Source organism: Canis lupus, chromosome 11, assembly GCF_011100685.1.
Source record: "Canis lupus familiaris isolate Mischka breed German Shepherd chromosome 11, alternate assembly UU_Cfam_GSD_1.0, whole genome shotgun sequence".
Lineage (NCBI taxonomy): Eukaryota > Metazoa > Chordata > Mammalia > Carnivora > Canidae > Canis > Canis lupus.
In genome coordinates this window covers 57,884,633-57,903,668 of record NC_049232.1, presented here as the reverse complement: position 1 = coordinate 57,903,668, position 19,036 = coordinate 57,884,633, and the positions used below count along the sequence as shown (strand labels likewise).

At 40.3% G+C, this 19,036-nt stretch overlaps 1 long non-coding RNA gene across 4 annotated transcripts in view; it reads right to left on the bottom strand.

Moving 5' to 3' along the window:
* The window catches only part of LOC111098109, a 30,067-nt gene extending 12,307 nt beyond the window's left edge, over window positions 1-17,760 (bottom strand). Inside the window, exons 1-4 of one of the 4 annotated variants that reach the window (XR_005367060.1) lie at window positions 17,692-17,751; window positions 16,395-16,451; window positions 15,279-15,425; window positions 3,015-3,069 (exon numbers count right to left, since the gene is read on the bottom strand). This is a non-coding gene — a long non-coding RNA (uncharacterized LOC111098109). Of the gene's footprint in view, window positions 1-3,014; window positions 3,070-15,278; window positions 15,426-16,054; window positions 16,319-16,394; window positions 16,452-17,194; window positions 17,241-17,691 lie in introns of those variants that run through there. The other 3 variants (XR_005367064.1, XR_005367062.1, XR_005367063.1) reach the window with 3 other exon arrangements.
* Window positions 17,761-19,036: the final 1,276 nt, after the last annotated feature.

The following is a 19,036-nucleotide window of genomic DNA, read 5'->3' as shown; positions in this document are numbered from 1 at the left end:
CCATATGATTTCATTCATATGTGGAATTTAAGAAACAAAATAAATGAGCAAAGAAAAAAGAGAGAAAGAGACAAACCAAGAATTAGTCTTACCTATGGAGAACAAACTGATGGTCATCAGAGGGAAGATGGGGGAACGGGTGAAACAGGTGATGGGATTAAGAGTACACTTTTCATGATGAGCACTGAGTAATAATAGAATTATTGAATCACTCTACTGTACACCTGAAACTAATATAACACTGTATGTTAACTATACTAGAATTAAAAATTTTAAACAAAAAATAAGGTTAAGTCTTATTAGAGAGATAAATATAAAACTGAAAAGTAAAAAAAAATAAATAAATAAATAAAAAAATAAATAAATAAATAAAAAAAAACTGAAAAGTCAGCAAAGTATGTACAGTGGTTTTCAAAATATAGTTTATAAGATTCTAACTAAATCTACATGGTCAGGAGACCACATGTTGAAAAACACCAGTGAGTAAGAGCTCAGGCCCTGGAGTCAAATAGTCCAAATCTTACCAGTTTCCAGCTGTGTGACCTTGATTAAGTTAGTAAAGTTCTCTAGGTTTTAATGTTCTCATGTATAAAATGAAGATAATACTACTACATGTGTATTAGGTGGTGGTAACACTGGCACTCAGTAAACACTTAGTAAAAGTTGTTCTTGTTTTTATCATTATGACAACACCAGAAATTGATCAAGTGCTAATTGGCCTCACATTATTTACAGAATTCAGTGAATAAAAAGAGTTCTGGATAGGGGTAAGAAAAGCTTTAAGGAAGGAGAGAAAGTTGAATCAAATCTTAAAATCAATGAAAGGTTTGTATTATCAGAGAAAAGAAGAAATTCTGGGTGAAAGGAACATACTAAACAAATTGTCAAGGAAAGTGAGAATCAGCTGTGCGAGGACAGGGAAGGGGAGCAGCCCCTGGTGTGGAGGGCTGAAACGGGGAGAAGTGGGAGGTGAGGGACCAGAATACTAAAAGCTCAGCAAGCCTCAAGTTCCCCATCTTTTTATTTTAAATGCCTATTCTAAGGGGAAGCCACATTAGAGACAGACATCCACTTTAAGAAACAGGATATAAAAAGATCAATTTATAGTAACTTATCTTTGTACAAAAATAATCCCTATTTACAAAATACATTACCTTACAGGGCTTTAATTCATTGTTTGCATTCACAGGTTTAAAACACATTTCAACTTACTAAAAATAATTTAACCTGCTATTTTTTGAAAGCAAGAGACTATTTCACTCATTTCAGGAACCTCAGACTCTAACATAAGGCCAGGAACATGATAATAGCTCTAAAACTGAATGGTTGCTCAATTAAATAGTCATATTTAGATATTGTCATGATATGAAAAGGGATACACTTTTTAAGTTTATTTTCTTTTGAAATCTGCCACATCCATTTATTGCTCATATTCCCAGGTGGGGCTACTGCTTTAAAAATGAACCAGATTGTTTTCATTTATACTGAGTGTCCATAACTATATAAGCAGAAATAAATTAAATTAAACATTGCACATGTCAATAGTCAAGCTGGGCAATTCAATTGAAAATACACTGAACTCTCATTTGACTTCACAGGAATTGGAGTAACTTCATTACATTCATAATTTAGTGGATGAGGAGAAAAGCACAGTGCACTGAGGCACTAAGAGCCTGCCTTGTTCTTTTCTCAGGCTTCTGTCTACACGGATCCTTAGAGGTTTACTTACAGTTGCAGCTTGATTCTCCAAGAAACAGGCATATCAAACATCTCTAAACCCCCAGGATGAAAGTCTCCCTATACTGGTTCCCATTGCCCAAGAATTTCTTTTCTGATTTAGCACATTCCAATTTTTCTGTTTCTATCTTGAGAAAATGTTAATGGAGTACATGGGATAGTCCTTTTATATTTTTCTTTGACTCCTCAAATGATGTCTTAAAAATTATGTCATGGTCATAAGGCATTCAAAACATGGGCCACAAAGGGTACAAAAATACTGACTCAAAGGTGCACATGCACCCCAATGTTTATAGCAGCATTATCAACAATAGTCAGATTATAGAAAGAGCCCACCTGTACATTGACTGATGAATGGATAAAGAAGATGTGATGTATACAATAGAATATTACTCAGCCATCACAAAGATTGAAATCTTGCCATTTGCAATGATGTGGATGAGCTAGAGTGTATTATGTTAAGCGAAATAAGTCAGAGAAACAAATACCATATGATTTCACTCATAGGTGGAATTTAAAAAACAAAACAGGGGATCCCTGGGTGGCTCAGCGGTTTAGTGCCTGCCTTTGGCCCAGGGCATGATCCTGGAGTCCCAGGATCAAGTCCCATGTCGGGCTCCCTCCACGGAGCCTGCTTCTCCCTCTGCCTGTGTCTCTGCCTCTCTCTCTGTCTCTCTCATGAATAAAAATAAAAAACAAAACAGATGAACATAGGGGAAAGGCAAAAAAAAAAAAGAGAGAGAGAGAGAGAGAGGGAGGCAAACCATGCCTCCCTCTCTTTTTTTTTTATTTATAAACTTTTTTTTTTAATTTTTATTTATTTATGATAGTCACAGAGAGAGAAAGAGAGAGAGAGAGAGGGGGCAGAGACACAGGCAGAGGGAGAAGCAGGCTCCATGCACCGGGAGCCCGATGTGGGATTCGATCCCGGGTCTCCAGGATCGCGCCCTGGGCCAAAGGCAGGCACCAAACCGCTGCGCCACCCAGGGATCCCGCATGCCTCCCTCTCTTAACTACAGAGAACAAACTGAGGGTCTCTTGAGGGGAGACAGGCAGAGGGGACAGGTTAAATGGGTGATGGGTATTAATGAGAGCACTTGTTATGATGAGAAATGCGTGTTATATATAAGTCACGAATCACTAAATTCTACTCCTGAAACTAATATTATACTACATATTAACTAACTAGAAACATAAAAAAAAACTTGAAACATTTACACACACACACACACACACACACACACACAGGGGCCAGAAGTTCATGAAGGTGTACATACTTTGCTTTCATAGAGGCTATCCATGTCCTGCAGACAGGGCAGCTGTGTTTATCACCTATAAGGCACAAATTAAATATAGATCATGAACTATATCACTGACTGAAGAATCAGTATGCAAGGCAAAGACTAATGTCCATGTTGGTTATTAAGATATTCATTATAGTAGAAAAGACTTGCTTTATAGAAGAACCATAGCAGAAAAAAAGGAAATTATCTGAAGTGCTACTTTTACATTGCTCTGTCCATGAAGTAACTACTACAATGAAAATACTCCACTAATACGATTTGTAATCTTTGATGAACTAGAAAATGTGTCTTTGATCCCACTACCATTTACTTCCTGTTTTTGTGCACTGGGAATAAAATGACCAACTTAAGCTTCACTTCACTAATCTGATTCCAGTTAATGCCCCAAGGGGAGCTATCAGCATGTCTCTTCCAATTGCCTCCTAGGGAACAAGCGAGAAATATTTGGCCTATTAAAAACAATGAACGCATTCACTTCTGTACTGGACTGAAGGGGACCCTGTGCTTCCGTTTACAACTGCCAGGTTCATTCAGCTCTTTGATTACCTTCTATCAGTGTGCTCACAACCAATTCAAATCAATAGTGGGAGACAATTAAATCTACCGAAACAGAGCAGTTTTTATGGTCACACCTGCCTAATGTCCCCCAGTCTATTTTCATGCACTTGTAATTAATAGTGCTGTATGTCAGTAACTCAAACTTCCAGCAATATAGAGCATGGTGGTAAGAGCTCTGGTTATAGCCCTGGAGCTAGCCAGGCCTGGGTTTGTGCTCCAAGTGATACACTTAGTACCTGTTTGCCTTTTCAAATACTGTGACTCAATATACCCCCATTAATCATGCTGTCTTATAAAATAAACAGAACAATGAAAGAACAGCAAGAAAGGCAGGGATTACATTTGCTTTTGTACTAACAGTCCCTGCCACTGAAGCACTGTCACTGAAAGTCACTGCTTTTCAATATAGGCAGGGGCAGAGTGGCACTATGAACTAGTAGACATCTGTTCTTCAGAATCATTTGAGTAGTCTCTCTTATAAAGGATGAGCATGCACCTTTGCTCTGGGAGAATATATGAACATTTGTGCCTTACCAAGTCAGACCCCTCGTAATACCCACTGGCAACTAGGCTGGCTTCTAGGTGAAAAGCTGAACCAATACTACATATTCCAAGACAGAAGGAGAAGATCAATAATAGACCAGAATGGTCTGGAATAAGGCCCATGGGAGAGAAAGGAAGCCCTCTAGAATAAAATTACCTGTGGAATGGTTAGCAATCTGAGCTCAAAAGACCTGAGATTCCGAAGTCAGGGGACAGAGAAATAACACAATGCACACCTTGAAGTCTCTTGGGACCCAGCCATCCAAGCACAATGTTATGTGTAAAGGACATTACACTATATACTAAAGAACATTTGAATTTACAGACTTAAATATGATCTTGGAGCCCAATTGTAAGGTACCACAGTGGTTGGCACAAGAACCCGGACTATTACCATATTGCAAAGGGGAATGCCAACATTCATGGGATACTACAGCACCCAGCTTCAACAACAGTGCCATAAGTTAATATGAAGCAAATACCAGGTTTCTCAATTCCCTCTAATTCTGGCATCAAAAGAAGAAATAACCCTTTCCTCAATTTCAACAAAGTAAGTTTCTAGAGTTCTTAGAAAAACACTAGGTATCTTCCTACGAGAATACCTGAGGTCTTAAATAATTAATTTGACAAAGTTAAGGTGATATGACCATATTTATACCCTACATTAATAAGGTTAGTTACATTGTTTACACTGCTGCAAAGGCAGGATCCACACAGCCCAACTTGCAAAAGGAGCAAGCACTGGCCTGTAGAAGCAGCTGCGCCAGCAGCAAACATGCATCAATCTCTCAGCAGCATAGAACTGCCACCTTCTAAAACCATTCATTTAGTTTATTGTCTCATTTGTTAGATTTCCAGATAAGGTGGAAATCTGGAACTATCCCATTCCTGGTGCCAACTTTAATTATTTAAAAATTATAAGAGTATGAAAAGTATCTAATATCTTCACACAAGAAACACTGAGGTATGCAAAGGGAGCTAGGGCTGACCGTTCCCATGACCTCTCTAACGTGTTGGATGAATTTACTTAAAAAGTGGAAGAGAGCTCAAAAGAACCCACTGAAGGGGACAAGGAATTGAGGGAGGCCAAGGTGGTCTTTTCACATTTAAACCCCCCTGCCGCCCCCTGAGCCTCTGGAAAAAGCATGGGTACTGGAAACCACATCAAACAAGGACCCTAGGAGGGGCTTACTCCTCCTAGTTCCTATCTAGGGGAGACTGCTCTGCTTGTCCATGTACGGGGGTACTGTCATGGCTGGCTCACTTGGAGAGCAAGCCTGCCACACCAGAAAATATGGAATTGCCCTTGCAGTCCGATTGCCACAACAAACATGGAAATTAAATGCTATTCTTTTTCTATTAGGATGCTAAATCTTTAAAATAATTGATAGCTCAAAGCTTCAGATAACCTAACCTTTTCCTTTTCTCTTTTTTATTTATGTCTGAAATATTAACAAGAATCCATACTCCCTCCATTAGACCCACTTCAACTACCAGTAGAGGCCAAGTATTGGCATTCTTCTATAAGAAAAGCAAATGGGACGGTTGGGAATTAACTGAACATGTAAAGCTATAAAGTAAATCAAAAGAAGGGGAACAATCTGAGGAACCAGAATAATATGTGATCACATATGTCACCACCAAAAACAGGAGAGAATTTTAGACATTTCCCAATGTGTTCTCAAAAGAAGAGCGGAGAGAAAAGCTCACACTGAAACCACAACAGACCATTACGAAGTCACAATAGCCTGACATCCAAAAACAAACAAACACACTGCAATAAAAAACATGTACTGAAAATACTACAATGGATAATAATGAGTAACTGATGAGATCCCTCTAAACTGTATTCAGGATTACAGAAGTCAAGCTCAAAATAGTCTCCCAAGAATACAGAAGAAATTGATTAATAGGCTAATTTAATGAAAGAAAGGATAAGATATATGGAGAGATGAAGATTTTATCTATAGAAGTAATGTCAGATGTAAAAACAGAGAGAAGAAATAACTTTTTAAAATTAGAAGCAAATGTCTTAAGATGAAGAATTCATTTTGCAAATCCCAAAGCTTAAAAGAGTACCAGACAAAATTATTTAGATGTAACCTAGATAAAATTTTGAATTAGTGAAAAAAATATGCAAGAATACAATCAGAAATAAAGGTAGTGTGCAAGAGAGCAAATATTAGATTGGTCTCAATCTTTATGAACAGAATTTTGAGGCAAAAAAGTATAATATATCTACTCAAGTAGTTATCTTTAAAGACAAAAAAAATTTCTGAAATTAAAACATTCATGTACTCTTCATGAAAAAAACATCTAGAGTATATATATATATATATATATATATATATATATATATAACCAAAAGATGACATAAACCAAAAATTCAAGAAAGGGAAAATTGATATTATAAAAGAAAGTGGTTAGTGAAATATAGTCTAGTTAACATACGGATTTAAAAAATTAATGTGAATGTCAAATTATCAATAAGAGGCTATATGTTGCCCAATGTAAAAGTGATAATTGTCTAATAACTTGGATTTAAAACACCAATTTACAATAAACAGCGGTAAGTGGAGAGAGGAAGGAAGAAGTAAAGGCATAGTAAGTTTCTCATTTCCCAAACACAGGAGTGGGCTCAGAAGAGCCAATGTTACTTTTCTCTTTGAACTCCAAGTCCAAAGTCATCAGGTCAATAGCTTGAAATTGGCCTTGAGGGAAGCATTTACACCACAGAAATCAGCAAATGCTACAAATACTGCTTTTCTTTTTCTTCCCCCTCAGAGAGCCACTACTGTTCCATAGGGTATAGTGAAATAGGTAGTCTTTTTTTTTTTTTAGAGTGTAGTAAAACATATGTAAAATTCACAGTTTTAACCCTTTTTAAGCATGCAGTTCAGTGGCATTGAGTACCTTCACGATGTTGTACAATCACCACCACACCATCCATCTCCAGAACCTTTTCATCATCCCAAACTATAACTCTCCCTTACAGACATGTTCAAGGATCTTAGCATATTGTGTCGGAAGCCTTCACCCAATTAGAGTCTTGGTACAGGAGTTGATAAACGAATGAAGAAACATGCATTGAGCACCTGTTGAATGCCAAGCACTGTGCTTGGTACAGTCACAGGCATCATCTTATTAGTCCTCATGAAATATTCTCCACATTAAAATCCTGTATGTACTCTTTGAACCAATACAGTGCACATCAATATTTACATTTCTGAATGATACATGAACTGGCTTCTCTGTTAACTTATCTAGTCTCAATTGGATTGACAACAATCAAGGAGATATGCATATATGAAACTGTTCCTATGTTCTTATGGTGGAAAATCCAGGCTCACAAAGGGAATGGGAATGTGTTGAGAATGGAGGAAAAGAGTTCCAAACAATTTCTGCAAGCTCAGAATATTCATATTCACTTCATAATAGTAGAAGGGAAGAGAACAATTGTTTCTGCTTTCCAGATAAGGAGAAAGAGCTGAGTGGAAGAAATTAATCTAGTTGAAGAATCAGCCAATTTCTATTTTAGATTTGAATCTCTGGCTTAATCTTGGTTGAGGTGGTATTTCTGGAGGTGCTTTCATTGCTTTCTTTATCATTTTGATGCTCAGTGTATGAACTATCCATGTGCCTTTCCATGTCTTTCTGCTGTCTTGACCTTCTTTTCTTCTTAGGGGTGATCCTTGTAGATTGTGCCAAACAAGCTTAATCTGATTGATTCACTGTTTTTATGACATTTTATAAGATTACTCAGCCTCGGTGAGATTATTCAGAGAATTCCTAATCCATTCAGAGGTAGCAAACCAAAAAAAAAAAAAAAATGCTGGAATATATTATCAGGAGGCTGTTATATAACTCCAGTTAATGATACACTGCCTTCCCAAAAAAGGGCTGTAGGGACAGAAGCCCTTAATCCTCCAGAATACTACTAAACTTGGTTTCATCTGGGTGCCAATGGCAATTCTGATTAGCCTGGGCAATTTTTTTTCATTTCCCAAAATAAATATGCAGCCCAGTCTACTTTAAGTGTGAAACATAAGAAACTGGTCCTAGTCTGAGCTCTGTGCTCTCCTGGAGAAGGTAGAAAAGGAAAGTGAACTAGCAATAATTCTCGTAGAAAAGAAAAGCCACTGTAGGAAGCTTTGGCCAAACCTAGGCCAGCTGTGTGGCACCATCTATCCTTGAGGTGTTACTAGATGATGTACCTGTTACGGGCTGAATTGTGTCTCCTGAAATTATATTGAAATATTAACCTCCCATACCTGTGAATGTGACCTTATATGGAAATAGGTCTTTGCAGATGATCAAGTTAAGACAAGGTCATTAAGATGGGACTTTAATCCAATATGACTGGTGTCCTTATAAAAAGGGGGAATTTGACACAGAGACAAACACAGGAGGGATGATGATGCAAAGACACAGGGAGAAACACCATCAACAAGCTAAAGACCACCAAGGCCACCAAAAGCTAAGAAAGGATGCATGGAACAGAGTCTCCCTCCTAGCCCTTAGAAGCAATCAACCCTATTGACACCTTGATTTCCAACTTCTAGCCTCCAGAACGGAGAAAATAAATTTCTGGTGTCTAAGCCATCGAGTTTATTGTACTTTGTTACAGCAGCCCCGGGAAGCTAATATACAGTCATCAAAAGAAAGTATTGATTTAAAACCTGGTTGGACCATTCAAAACCAAACCACTAATCCAGAGGCCTAGCTAAAAAGGCACTCAAGAGTATACTGTCAAAGAAGGCAGGCACCAAATAGAAGTAATCAGAGAAAGTTAAAGGGGCAGAAGGAACAGAACCAGGAATAATCACAAAATCAAAGAGGAAATTAGGTTCACTTTGTGAACATGGCTTTAGTACCCACTATAGGCCAGGCACTGCCTCAGGTGCTGGGGATTCAAGAGCAAATGAGGATTTATTCGTCATCTGCCTCACTAGACTTTTGCAGATGTAGTGTGCCAAGACAGCAAGCAGGGTGTTCTGGGATTAAAGCAGTGGAGAATGCTCACAGAGAATATGCGCCTAGGATTTGGGGAAGACTTCTTGGAAAACAGGATATCTAAGCTCAGTCTTAAAAGATAAGAAATAGGCAGAATGGACCCAAAAATGCCTATTTTCATAAAGAATCCAAGGGCCTCTAGATATTATGTTAAGAGTGTCTAACAAGATACAACTATTTTTAAGAGGAAAAAAGTATAACCTTCATATACACAGTTGAACATAAAACACCATAAGTTTATCACCTTTGGAGCTGGAGAACACCAATCCCGATGTAATAACCAGCAGAAACAGTTGCCACATTAACGAGCAGAGGAGGGGATCCCTGGATGGCTCAGCGGTTTAGCAACTGCCTTCGGCCCAGGGTGTGATCCTGGAGTCCTGGGATCGAGTCCAACATCATCGGGCTTCTTGCACAGAGCCTGTCTCTCTCTCTGTGTCACTCATGAATAAATAAAATCTTAAATAGATAGTAGAGAAAACCATGGCCAGTAGAAGAAACTGACCTCAGCATTTGGGGACATGAGAACAGGAGGAACAAAACTGCATGTGCCCACTGTATTTGTTCTCAATACACATGAGACACCCCACATCATTGCCATCTTTGAGAACTACCAGGAAAACATAGGAGAACTTCCCAGGGACTCATGACAGCAAGTGTGAAAAAGCCAGAGAAACCAGAGTAAAAATGAACATAATAAGGATCTCATAGTGTTTTTTGTAAGAAGAAAGAATATTTCAAAGCAACTGGGATATACTACCCCCACTCCATCTATCAATGCTGGGTCCTATCTGCATCTTGTTTATTTCATCATCTTGTGTTAATTTGTCATCATTATCACTTACCAATATTCATTTCTTGAAAGCAACCTACTTTGGGAATGATGGCTCCCTACCACAAATGAGGCTGATTTAATGACTGGCGAGTAGCAGTCTAATGGGGATCACCGTGGCTGCAAGCCTGAGCACAGACAGGCGTGGCACAGATCTTTGTGCTGCAGCGCTCTGCTAATTGGGTCTAACGGAGGAGTTGGAGGTATTCTCCTTCTGTTTTCCTAACGATATTAATGTCTTCGTGAGGTTAATGAAACTGCTAACATGAGCCAACTGTGAATGGCTTCATATATAATATAAAACCATCCATTCTGAGTCTTATCCAAACACCAGAATTACTACTGTTGTAGCTGGTTTTATCTATTAATGTATGTAACATCATCTTTTTTTTTCTTTTTTCTTCTAGGAGCCATAATCAAAGACTACTAAGGATCTGATCTGATTCAGAGATTCCTAGACTGGTAGGTGGACACCAGCTGGGGATGTTTGAGACTATCGCCCTGGTTTGGTAGCATCCTTTATGGTCTCTACTGCCCCCTGCTGGGCTGCAGGGGGAGGAGCAGATCTCCAGCACCCCCATGGGAGATGAAAAGCAAGCGGAGACAAGATATAGTAATGAACATCTATTATTTACTATCACTTACAATGTGCTTTCTAATTTAATACTCACAACATTCCTGTAGGGTAGGTCTTGTTACTGCCATTTTACAGATGAAGAAACCTAGGTTCAAGTAGTAAGCCAAGCCACCTAAGGGCACAGGACTTGCGAGCAGCAGATCCAGGGCAAGGTAGCAATCTGTCTGACTCACAACTGTTGTTACACTCCCACCAGGAGATTGTAGTATAGTGAAAAGTACCCATATTTTAAAACCAGAGAAACTTGAGGGTTTTTTTAATTCCCCAACTCAAGGGCTGTTTAGTGTTTTAAGATAAACTTTCAGTAAGTTATTAAATTTATTTAAATTTGCTGAGCTTGGTTTCTTCAACTGTAGAATATGAATCATACCTACCCTGGAGAACTGTTGTGAGGGTTAATAATTAAAGTAGGCAAAACAGGACCTGGAGTATAGTGGCTGCCCAAGAGATGGTAGGTCCCATTTAGGCCAGAGACAGAAGGTGGACAAGGATTAGCCTTCCTATGGCTCAGCAGCTGCTTCATTCAGGTTCTCAGGAGGTTTGTAACTCAAAGCCCAGTCTCAAAAATATACCAGAATTCTCAAGTAATGATGCTGACACATCTGAATAGCTCCTTAACACTTATAAACCACTTCTACACATGTATATTTTAGTTGATCTTCACAAATATGTACCTACAGATGCATAAATATGCTACAATTTTTTACAATAAAATAAATAATTGAGGAAACTCACAATATGCCCAGCATTTAACTAAGCACATAAAAAAATTGTTGAATTTTGTCTTCATAACAATCCCACAGGTTGGTATTATTTTCCCCATTGTCTCAATGCAGAAAGGTTCAGGAATCATCCCAGAAAAACACTGAACTAAATAGCTACGACTTAAACACTGGCCAATCTGACCACAGAGCTCATTTCTCTCAACCATCAGGCTATATTGCCTTCTTCTGAAGTAGGCAGGGTAAGTATTACATTTTTACTATATACAGAGGATAATCTGATTCATATAAAGGTAACCAACTTGTTTAAGTACTCATAAGTTGTACTTGTGAAAATTAGGCCTAAATGGTAACCAGGGGTGTCCAGGAGTAAGTCCCTTGTCTCTGAAGATCATAACAAGGTAAGATGATTATTTCCCAGGTATAACACAGATGACACTTATGAATCAAATAAATTACATGCTTTATGTGGCTCTGAGGTTTTTTTCCCAAACCATTTACTCTATAACCTCATTTCTAATGTAGAGGGCCTCAAAGTCTTAAAACTAAAATAATTTTTTATTAAGATACATTTAGAGCAACATTGGCATGAGAAGGTTCCAGGTGTGTCAGGTTCGCACTGTGACAGCTGGAAAAGAACCTCGTGAAACTAGTCACTAGAGCATTAATATCCAAAGATAAATTCATAATAATGGGAAAAACCAATTATTCACTGAAACTGGAATGAGGAATGAGGTAAGAAAAAAACTATATTATCTCCCTGCAAATATGGCCCAGCACTTTCACTATAAATTAAAATCTATGATAAATCACAAGTAAATTGGATGGACATCTGCAGCAGAAATTAAATTACCAAAGAAAAACTGCACATTTGGGGAATTTTAAGAATATGGAAACCACTGAGATGGCTTTCCTTACAGATTGTTTTACGGATTCATTTCTTATTTAAAATCTTTTAAAGAACAAATGTGATGCCTCCCACTCACTAGCTCCTTTTCAATATGAAGAATTTTCTAAGAACTAGACTGTGAGGACAGGTATCTCCAGCAGTAAATCCAGAAAATGCCACTGTCATAATGTCAGATACGTAAGGACACTGCAACATGGGGACTCTAACACATAACTATAATGTCTACATACAAATTTATCAAGTTGTGGATACAAATCTAAAACTTGTAACCATAACACATAACAAATCTCAGGTTATAATTATGAAAATAATGAAATCAGAATGGAAAGGCCTTCATAAATATGAACTTCCTCATCTTTAAAAACGGTTTATGTAAAAAAAAAAAAGGCTTATGTTTATATATGTCTATATATCCCAAAATGAGTTGTGCATTTAAAATAAACAATAGTGGGATCCCTGGGTGGCTCAGCAGTGTGGCACCTGCCTTTGGCCCAGGGTGTGATCCTGGAGTTCCAGGATCACATCCCACATCGGGCTCCCTGCATGGAGCCCACTTCTCCCTCTGCCTGTGTCTCTGCCTGTCTCTCTGTGTGTCTCATAAATAGATAAATAAAATCTTTAAAAAATATAAAAATAAATAATAAAATGAATAGTGAAAAATACGAATTAATATTTTGTTTCTTTAAAGTTGTATAGAAAGGGAATGGTTATTAAATTACCTTGCAATCTTGCTATTTAAAATAAACCTATTTGTCCCCTCCCTTTTTAATGTTCTTGAGTTTCTGTTATTTTAACTTACACTTTGCTTTTATTGTATTTCCATTTATTCAACCAAGACTTTGAAGGTAATAAAGTGAATTAACTGAGAAAAGTCTGACTTAAACTTTCCTGCTTTGCAAGGAAAGTTACCCTTTCTGTGACCACAGCATAGAAGACACACTTGGCCATTCAGCAGCACTGGGCCAGGAAGTTGCCTGCATCTCATAAACCATTATGAGTCACCACAACATAAGAACAAGACAGAGAAATGGCAAGTGTCCAGCCGCTAAGAAGGAAACCTCCCAGGGGACAAGGGGAGTCCTCTTGACAACCAATGGACGTCCCAAATATCCATCCTCTCCTCTCTAAACCTGTGCCATCTCCCGACCAATTGAGAGGCATGATTTTATCCTATACTCTACTCCCTTCACAGTTTATTATATCTGCTCTTTCCCATTCCTGTTGATGGTATCATGTATGTAAGACTTTCTTCTATCCCCAATAGTGAGTCTCTTGGCAAAAAGGCAAACACTGCTATTTCTTTAGTTCTCTTGAGATGTATAGAAACTGGGAGTTAGGAGAGCTCTGTTTAAAAAAGCCAAAGCAGACCCAGGTGCTCTCTATACTCTGGGTTGTACCATAGCCCCTGAAGCGGTTCTTTGTGTCAGAACAAAGCGTTACCTTTCTCCTAGCAAGGAAGCTTTACAGAACCCAGCCAGTACAGTAGCTGTCCACTGGACCAAAGGAAATGTCCAGCTTCAATCTTTGCCAAGTGTATGCTTTTGTCTGGATGAATAAATTCCTCTATTCTAGAAAAGAATGCTGGGGGAAATGCTTTTATTTTCAGAAATCCTTAAGGGGTAAAATCCACCCAGGCAGCCCAGAGAGGGAAATCAATCAGACACCAGAGCTAAGATTTCACTTTATAGTAAGTGTGAGCTGGGAGAGAAGCATGGCAGGGATTCACTTGCCCCCTACATGGTCTCAGACTAGAATATCACAGGGAGCTGGACTGCATTCCATAGTATAGGGCACTCCAGGCCAACCTGAGAAGATTTCTGCCTCAGAACACAGGAAATCTAAACCCAGGAAGCAAGACACATATTTCTAAAGCACCTTCCTGAGCTGCAGTTTATAAAATAGAATTAGTGCTTTTTTCTAATTGTATAACACTGACCAAATATTAATGAATATTATTACCATCTGGAATAAATAGACTAGAACTTAAAAGGGAAATGTGCCAAAGTTGTATGGTGTACTATGAAGACTGGACCTATATTCAGAAGACCTGGGCTCTAGCACACTGCCATATACTACTACATTCCCAGCGCCATCTCTAACTCTCAGTTTCCTCATCTGCAAAATAAAATGATTCAAAAGTTATGAACTGGCAGCCCCTGGGCTGACTGTCCTGAGTTTTTCCAAAAAGTTTAATTTAATGATCTTTATATGAGGCACATGCTGTCTAGGCAACCAGAGCCCATTACTTTTTTTCATCTCATATCTGATCCTCCTTTACACATTTATGATACTTAAATCATAACAACCTAGCCCTAAAGCACTTATGCTAGAAATTTAAAACTCTCAAAGAGTTTCCCAATCTTAAAAAAACCCTACAGATTTTGACCCAGGCAGCCATAACTACATATTCTTGTGTTCTCTCCCTATTTGAATATCTCAGCCTGAGCTGCATTATGAAAATGAAGAAAGAGATAAAGGCAGTCCAGAAGGAGGAAGGAAAAGTATGTTAAAGTATGACACTGAGAAGTGTCATGCCAAGTTGCAGAGATTCAAGCAGTTGGGCATGACTAGACAGGGAGGTAGGGGGAGAAGTAAAGGGAATAGAAAAGTAGAGATGAGAGGCATAATGGCAAGAGACAAATACTGAAAGGAGTTGTGAGAGAAGCTGAAGATCCCGAACTTTGTCCTGAAAACTGAAAAGAGATGGTAGCGGGAGGGGAGAGGGGTCACTGAAGATTTTTAACCTGTCGGATTTCTATTTTCAGTCTCTCTACTCTGCAGGCTGCACAGAAGATGGATAAGTACTTTCCCCATAAGTAATAGAAGTTGGTGTAGAACGAGGGTTCACACTGCTGGCTGCATATTAGAATCACCTGAAAAACTTGTATAAGTGCTACTCACCTAGCCTCAAGCTAAGAGATTTCATTTAACTGAAGGGGAAGAAACGGGTATTTTTTTCTTAAGTGTAAAAACCTCAGAAACTCTTCTCACTCTGAAGTTCTACGTCAAAGAAGGTTCCTACCATCCAAAGTGAAGTGTGGTAAAAAGCGGTTTCCTTTGTATATTCAGACCCCAAATCTGGAACAACATGTGGAAAGCACCTCCAAACAGTTTATATCACTCTTCTTCTTTAAATTGGGTTTTACTCCCAGGCGTATCAAGCTTTTCTCTGAAAAAACACAGGATTATCTCGGAGAACGATTTTAAACTTCTATTTTAGAATTTCACACTACTGAATCATTTAGATGTGAAAGAATTTACCAGCACCTCCTAAACAAATGGAAAACTAATATGAAATCATAGCACATCTATTCACATCTTAGAAAGGATTATTTTTCATCAATCAGCCAATGAAGCATATACGTTAAGCAACTTAATGCTTTATGCATATACATGAAACCTTAGTCTGTGTAATAGTGTCCAAAATAAGTTATTCCAGTCTGGTAGGAAAGCATCTCCCTACTCACTCTCTGCCTCTCTCTTTCCCTAGCCTGAACCTGAAGACAGTCGCCTGTTTGCTTGCTTGCCTATTTCCAAGGCTAATATTTTATTGAGTGCTTCCTACGGGCCAGGCATTGTGCCAAGGACTTTACAAACAAGTATTTATCACCATTAATGTGGAAACTGCAAAGAGGAAAAATAATTCACTCAAGGACACCGAGCTGGTAAGAAGCAATGCTAGACTTTGAATCCAAGTCCGTCCTCCCATCATCACCCCAAAAGGTACGGCCATTTCTCCTTACCCTCTAATCACATCCTGTCACCCACCCAAACCCTCCAAACCCTCGAAGCCTCTACCATGACGTGAGGAGCAGGATTCCACTCTGGGTTCTCTCCAAGCATGTGAAGAGGTGCAGTAGGAGTAGACACACGCGGGAGCCTGCCATCCGGGCCTCACTCTGGGACGATCGCTCAGATCGCTGGAGCAGGGCGCCCTCTGTTGTTTAATGATGTGGGGCCAAAGATACAGATGCAATGCAACGCCGGGACACCTGCACCCCGATGTTTATAGCAGCAATGTCCACAATAGCCAAACTGTGGAAGGAGCCTCGGTGTCCATCGAAAGATGAATGGATAAAGATGTGGTCTATGTATACAATGGAATATTACTCAGCCATTAGACACGACGAATACCTACCATTTGCTTCAACGTGGATGGAACTGGAGGGTATTATGCTGAGTGAAGGAAGTCAATCTGAGAAGGACAAACATTATATGGTCTCATTCATTTGGGGAATATAAAAAATAGTGAAAGGGAATAAAGGGGAAAGGAGAAAAATGAGTGGGAAATATCAGAAAGGGAGACAGAACATGAGAGACTCCTAACTCTGGGAAACGAACTAGGGGTGGTGGAAGGGGAGGTGGGCGGGGGGGTGGGGGTGACTGGGTGACGGGCACTGAGGGGGGGCACTTGACGGGATGAGCACTGGGTGTTATTCTATATGTTGGCAAATTGAACACCAACAAAAAATAAATTTACAATAAATAAATTAATTTAAAAAATGATGTGGGGTTAAGACCAGGCCAGGGAGCAATCAGAGGGCCTCCTCACGAATTTGTCCCTTATTAACAAAACAACTGTATCTCCCGCTCATAAAGGCAACACGCTCCCCCAAAAGAAGGCTTCGACTCAAAGGAGCAAAAGCCATCCATCCCAGTTTTCGAGACGTTGCCCGAATTCAAGGCACAGAATCACCACGGAGGTCCTGACATTAGTCTCCACCCCCTTCGATTAGTTGTTATTTCCCTGCGTTCACGCTGTTCACATTAAACGGAAGCTTTTAACCTCTGGCTACTGCCACCTTCCAACAGGGTGAGGAGGAACGCCTGCAGGAGGCATTAGAATGATGCTGAACTTGCTACGAAGAATACACAGCCCTAGAGGCTTTCTTTCCCCAGAAATTATAAAACATTTAGAGACCCCTGGGGCAAGTTTACCATAAAATATTCAGCAACATCTGCGCCCTGTTCTTTACTGACAGACTAGACCCAGAAAACATGGCGCCTCTTCCTCACGTGGGCCGCGGGTGGCGGCCGGAAGCGCTGCTCCGCGGGCCTCTGCCTCCATCGCCCTCCTTTTTTTTTTTTTTTTTTTTTCGCTCCAATGGAAATTATTTACTTATTTATTTACTTTAGGTTTTTTTTATTATTATTATTGGAGTTCAATTTGCCAACATATAGCATAACACCCAGTGCTCATCCCGTCAAGTGCCCCCTCAGGGCCCGTCACCCAGTCCACCTCCCTTTGCAGCGCCCTCTTTCTCACACTCAGGCCTTCTCTCCAGCACCTCAGCCGCAAGGCCACCAATACGAGCCGGTGATTAGGTTTGTGCTCACAGCCTCTGCGGGCAAAGCAATTTCTAGCAAATGCCATCCACTGCCCCCCACCCCGGTCCTGGGGGCCTTGGGTTGTGGGCCTCCCCTCAGGAACTTACACAGGTGAGCGGCAAGGTGACACGGTCGCACGAGGCAGGGCACACCCGCCCCTTGTCCCCTGGGGTCTGCGCAGGCGCACAGGCACCTGCGCATGCGCGAGCTTCAGGCTGCTCCAGAGCGGTGACTGGAGGTCAAGGCCTGTGCGTGCGGGAGGCGGCCAGTCGGTAAGTGCATAGTCAACACTTTCTCTGTACCGGGCTCAGTGCTAGGCTCTGGCTTCCAGTCCTGACCTAGCTGCCTCGTGACCCTAATACCTCTGCGCCCATCAGTGTGGGTTTGGGGATACGGAAGCAGGGTCAGGACAGTCCTCTGGAGAGCTATTTGTTGTAAACTACGTGCCCTTCCTATCACTGAATTCTGGTACACAGTTGCCCTCTCCACCACTCTCGCCTCCTCTCCCCACCTGCATGTTTATTTGGGAAAAAGTTCCTCACAGGATACTGTGAGGTCTGTTCCCCTCAAGAACTACTGGATTAGATTCTTTGTAAGCAAAGTGACCACGCACCCAGTTTGTCCAGAACGGTCCCAATTTACACTTGTTCTCCTGGCTATTAATAACATCCCTTTTCACTCTCGAAAGTGTCCTAGTTTAGGAATGTACGTTATGTGGTCAGCCTATATAAGGTCCTTTCCAGATTTAATGCAACTTTAACCACCCATATCAAAGATTTCAGGGCTTTTAGAAACTTCTCTACAAAAATCTCTCCAACAATTGAAGAGTCCTTATCAAGGTGTCTCAGCACATATGTTTCTATTAGGATTGTTCTAGACCCTTCCTATCCAAAGTGTTCCTCACAGGGCAGCCCGGGTAGCTCAGTGGTTTAGCGCCACCTTGGCCCCAGGTCGTGATCCTGGAGTCCCACGATCCCTGCATGGAGCCTGCTTCTCTCTCTCTCTTTCTCTCTCTCATGAATAAATAAATAAAATCTTAAAAAAAAAAAAAAAGTGTTCTTCACAGACCAGCAACTTGACTGTCACCTGGAAGCTGTTAGAACTTAGGAGCTCAGGCCCCATCACAGGTGCACTGAATTAGAGTCTGCAGTTTAATAATATCGCTGGGTGATTCATCTCTACCTTGAAGTTTGAAAAGCACAGAAGACCAGAATAGACATTTTTCCAAAGAAGACACACTGATGGCCAACAGACACTTGGAAAGATGCTCAACATCACTAATCATCGGGAAAATGCAAATCAAAACCACAGTGAGGGGATCCCTGGGTGGCGCAGCGGTTTGGCGCCTGCCTTTGGCCCAGGGCGCGATCCTGGAGACCCGGGATGGAGTCCCACGTCGGGCTCCCGGTGCATGGAGCCTGCTTCTCCCTCTGCCTGTGTCTCTGCCTCTCT